The sequence below is a fragment of the Oryctolagus cuniculus genome, chromosome 21, assembly GCF_051225735.1.
Source record: "Oryctolagus cuniculus isolate XC-2025 breed Fujian yellow rabbit chromosome 21, ASM5122573v1, whole genome shotgun sequence".
Classification (NCBI taxonomy): Eukaryota; Metazoa; Chordata; class Mammalia; order Lagomorpha; family Leporidae; genus Oryctolagus; species Oryctolagus cuniculus.
Genome location: NC_142887.1, coordinates 17,127,914 through 17,133,264, shown reverse-complemented (window position 1 = coordinate 17,133,264; position 5,351 = coordinate 17,127,914). Strand labels below are relative to the sequence as shown.

Here is a 5,351-nt window from a genome sequence, read left to right as displayed (position 1 = left end):
GAGCAGGATCCTGTGACAGCAGCCGTGTCTCCTGGAGCCCTGCTCCAGTTCCAGCGGGCCGGGAGGAGGGTGAGCTCGGGGCCATTTTTAAAGGCGTGGGGAAGGGGGGAGGGGGGCGGGGAAGGGCGGGGTGAGGCTGCCTTGAGGAGCTGCCTGTACCCTGCCAGCTGTAGGGCTGGTTCCAAGGTTTATTCCAAGGCAATAAAATGAGCAAGAACAATCAAATGAAAGAGACCAGGGTAACCCTGTTAAAGAGACGCAATCTGTTCTTGATGAGGGGGCACAGAAGTATTTCAGAAAGAGGGAGGAAGCTCCTTCCAACAGCCCATTAGAGCTCGGGCTTGAGCAAAGCCAAACGCCTGGTGCTGGCCGGTGGGTCAAGAGGTGGCCCAGCGTCCTGTATCCCAGTCTCTCCACTTCAGGCTCCGAGCAGCCGGGCGTGCTGGCGAGGGCAGAGAGCCCTGGAGTCAGTCCGCCGTGAGCTGTGTAACCTTGAACGTGCCACTTAATAGCTTTGAACGGCAGTTTCCTGTTCTGATAAGCGGCCAGGAGCACTACTGCCAGGCCAGGAGGCTCACGGACCACCTGTGTGCAGGGCTCGGGTCCGCCCACAGCACAACGCAAACACGTTCATGTTCTCCCAGGCCCCTGTGCGAGCCCAACAGGTCATCCTCACGGGAAAATACGATACAAGGGCGTCAAAGACCGTAAAACAAAGCCATCTTATCAACTCTCCATGAGGTTTCCACACGTGCTTTATCATGAGTTTATGTTTGCTTATTTTCATCTACTTGAAAGAGCAACAGAGAGAGAGAGAGAGAGAGAAAGAGAGAGAGAGAGCTTCCATCTGCTGGTTCACTCCTCAAATGCCCACAGTAGCTGGGGCTGGGCCAGGCCAAAGCCAGGAGCCAAGAACTCCACCTGAGCCTCTCACATGGGTGGCAGGAGCCCAAGGCCCTGGGTCATCCATCATCTGCTGCATCCCAGGAGACACTTGAAGGAAGCTGGATCAGAAGTGGAGTAGCTGGCACTCCAGGATGCAATGTTGGCCTCCCAAGCGGCAGCTTAACCCGCCGAGCCGCAACACCCCCGCCTTTCATGAATAATTACATAAAGCAGAGCTTCCTGTAAGTAGCAAGCCACGTGCTGCTGGCAGCAGCCTCACACGTCTCCATTAACATGTCCCTGCACTACAGCAAGAGGCCAGATCCAGGGACAGGCCCGTCCCATCTAGGTTTGTGTCAGCGGACCCCACGACGTGCGCATGCTGGTGCATTTCTCAGAACACAGTCGGTAAGTGCAGCTGTGTTTCCAGTCAGCCATGAAGACCTTCAGAATGGCTTCTTCTTCACATGGGGAACCCAGCCCAGAGGTTTTGCTGGGAGGACTTCAAATCTGGCTCCCAGTCGGGGTGAGAACTGTAGGTTCCCAGCTCCAGCAGAACCGGGTGACGTTGGATGAGTCTGGAACCTCCCCAGGTCTCAGCCTCCCCATCTGTGCATGGCCGCCAGCGGCCAGAGATCAGGACTCGCCGAATCAGATGCTTGCAGGGCCCAGGCATGAGATGAGGGAGGGACCAGGGGAGGCTGGGCCAAGGGGGCAGTTCCCTCTCAGCTCCAGCTGCTCGTGGCCAAGAAGGAACTGGGCCAACATTGCCAGGAAGTTTTCAGAAGCCAGGAATCTGGAGTTTTATGAGAAATGGTTCAAATTGTAAAATAATGAAGGTCAGACAAAACAGGCCCGTGGACCACATCTGGTTCTCAGGCCTTAGAAATTCTCAGAGTCCACAGGAGCTCGGGAACCACTGGGAACCCAGGTTCTGTGACGATGCCCAAGCCCCTGCCTTTGCCCCATGTCCTTCCCTCTCTGGTTTCTGGGCCCTCCCTCCTGCCACTCAGGAAACCCAGCTTCCTCCCCTTCCCTCTATCAGCCCACACAAAAGCCCCTTCCCCTGGGCTGCCGCACCACTGCGTGTGCACTTATCCTATGGAATTTAGAGCACGCTTCTTAATTGCCTGTTAGCCCGGGTGTCTAGAGATTAGTGCCTGTGTCTTTGTCATCTCTGGCACAGTGCCTGGCACGTTAGCAGGTTCTTGGTAAATGTCCATTGAATGAAAGAATGCACAAAAAACCCAGAGTCCTAATTGAATTTCTGGATTTCTTTTTTTTTTTTCTCAATGAAAACAAATTTTTTCTAAGTATTTCATTTATGTCTACTGAAACAACTTTCAAACAACCCAGAAAAAGTCTTTGAGAGCTTTGTTTTCTGACATATTCAGTGTAAAAAAATGTCAACAAAAATTCTCAACAAAAAACCAAGAGAAGAAAACATATACCACTGAAACTCTCATTGCGATGGTTAGCATTTTTGATGTATTTCCCTCTATGTTTGTATACATTTTAAAAATGCATCCACATACTTGAGCTATTCTCCGCTGCCTTCGCAGGCCATCAGCAGAGAGCTGGCTTGGAAGAGGGGCAGCCAGGACATGAACTGGCACCCACAGGGAATGCTGGCACCACAGGCAGAGGCTTAACCTACTATGCCACAGCGCTGGCCCCAAGAAATTTTCTTGTACCTAAACATGTGATCACACGCTTGGTTATTTCTTTAGGGAAAGCTTCCTAAAAGTAGGATTAATGGGTCAAAGGGCATGGCTTGATTGAGACTCTCAGTACAAATTACCAAACTGCTGTCTGGAAAGGCTCCTGTACCAGTTACTGCTCCTGTAAGCACTGTATTAGGTGTCCCTTTCTGAACCCTTTGCTACCTGCTTATTTAAATTTGCATTTCACAAATGAGTTTGAACTTTTTTCCTGTGTGATTGCCATTTGTTTGTGTATCATTCAGGAAGTTCTGAATTTCTGACGGTAGGAAATGTTGTGCCTGTGTCAGTTGGGGAATAGGGTCAGGCCAGAGAGATTTTTCAGCAGAAGGCTGTTTTGTCAGTATCATGCAAAGTTACTCATTTATTTATGTGTTTATTTAATTTTATTTTCACATCACATGAAAGGCAGAGAGAGAATCTTTCATCTGTTGTATGACTCCCCAAATGCTCACATCTTGCACCAGGCCACTCTAAAATCAGGAAGCCAGGAACCTGGAACTCAATCTAGATCTTCCACATGGATGGCAGGTACCATGTACTTGTCTCCCAGGGTGCACATTAGCAGGAAGCTGTATCAAAAACGGAGTAGGAAATTGAACTAAGCCCTCCAGTGTGGGATACAGTCATCCCAAGTGGTGCCTTGACCACTGAGCCCCATGCTTGCCCCATCAGTAACCTGTAGATAACAGCAAGCTTCACCCTTGCCCATCATGGCAGTCACTAGTGGCTCCTCTGGGCCATATACCAAATGGATGTGTTTAGTGTATGCATTGTCTTTGCCCTGACAACTCCACAATGCAGATACTACTGTATTTTAGAGGCTCAGATCTGTTTCACTCCAGGACATTCATTCCCATACTGTCCTTGGGTCCTGAAGTTCATCCTGAAATGTAAAAGACCTGTGATCAGTAAGATTGTCTGTCCATCCTTCCATCCATCCATCCATCCATCCACCCACCCACCCATCCATCCACCCACCCACCCATCCATCCACCCACCCATCCACCCACCTATCCATCCACCCACCTATCCATCCACCCATCTACCCATCCATCCATCCATCCACCCATCCACCCACCCATCCATCCATCCACCCACCCACCTAGCCATCCACCCATCTAGCCATCCATCTACCCACCCATCCATCCACCCACCCATCCATCCATCCATCCATCTACCCATCCATCCATCCACCCACCCATCCATCCATCCATCCACCCACCCACCTATCCATCCACCCATCTATCCATCCATCTACCCACCCATCCATCCACCCACCCATCTATCCATCCATCCACCCACCCATCCATCCACCCATCCATCTATCCATCCATCCACCCACCCATCCATCCACCCATCCATCTATCCATCCATCCACCCATCCATCCATCCACTCACCTGTCCACCCATTCACCCATTCATCTGGTCCTTCATTTATCCATTCACCTAGCAAAGCTCTCTGGGGCCAGCGCCGCAGATCACTAGGCTAATCCTCCGCCTTGTGGTGCCGGCACACAGGGTTCTAGTCCCGGTCGGGGCACCGGATTCTGTCCTGGTTGCCCCTCTTCCAGGCCAGCTCTCTGCTGTGGCCCGGGAGTGCAGTGGAGGATGGCCCAAGTGCTTGGGCCCTGCACCCCATGGGAGACCAGGATAAGCACCTGGCTCCTGCCATTGGATCAGTGTGGTGTGCTGGCTGCAGCGCGTTGACCATGGCGGCCACTGGAGGGTGAACCAACGGCAAAGGAAGACCTTTCTCTCTGTCTCTCTCTCTCACTGTCCACTCTGCCTGTTAAAAAAGAAAAAAGAAAAAAGCTCTCTGGGGTGTCCAGCCGCCGTATGTCTGTATCTCCTCTTGTTTTGCTGTGAAGCTAAGCCTAGATCAGCTCTGGGGTCTGTGTGCAGGGTGGTCCCTCAGGGGTCAGTGGCACGTGGAGAGTGTTCAAGGAGGATCCCGGATGGAATCCGGCACGTGGGCTCAGGATTCCTGGACAACTGCTGTTGGGACCTTTAGTGAGGATTGCAACATATTTGGCCAAGGACAGGGGTACAGTTTGTGGCTGAAAAACAGTTTTCCTGTGAATAAGTCAAACTAGCCTGTCTGGGATCGAATCCACGAGGGCTGGACAATCTGGTCCCAGCAAATTAAAACAACATGGGCCCCAGCCAGCTACACTTTTGAGAACAATGTTTTTGTTGTTTTAAGCGAGGACACCCCTTCGCCCCCACCAGCAACAAGGTCTGGAGCAAAATGGGGGAGCATTTATAAGAAAACGAAACAATTCTTGGGTGTTCTGGCACGAACTCACTCTCCTTCTCATCAGAGCGGCCTCTCTGCTGCGTTCCTCCGTCGCCAGGCTCCTGAGGATCAACGAGGCCCTGCCGAGACGGCTCCGTGGGAGACACACGAGAAACGGGGCTCTCGCCCGCGGGAGCAGAGGCCACCCTGTTGTCTTCCTCCCTCCCAGGTTCCTGCAGGGTCTGTGGACAGTGAGCAGCCCCGGACGGGATCTGGGCATCAATCATCCCTACCTTTTCTTTTCTCCCTTCTGAGGACTTGCCGAGCCCAGAAGGACGCCCTCCCCAGGGTGAGCCAATCCCCAGAGATAGTGAGCAGTACGGGAAGCGCGCCTCTTGAGCGCCAGCTGACCACACCCAGACCCCCAGCCGCCTCCTTTATCTGCTCTCAGGCTCTGGGCTTCCATCTACCTGCAGGAGCTGGCCGCCGCCGAGGGTCAGCTCCTG

General features: G+C 52.5%; 1 long non-coding RNA gene across 1 annotated transcript; it reads right to left on the bottom strand.

Annotated features, from left to right (window-relative positions):
- Positions 1–210: 210 nt before the first annotated feature.
- Positions 211–4,998, bottom strand: LOC149119838 (uncharacterized). The gene is made up of 3 exons (XR_016227215.1): positions 4,916–4,998; positions 4,056–4,395; positions 211–3,492 (listed from the first exon to the last, which is right to left on the bottom strand). It is a non-coding gene; the product is annotated as an uncharacterized LOC149119838 (long non-coding RNA).
- Positions 4,999–5,351: the final 353 nt, after the last annotated feature.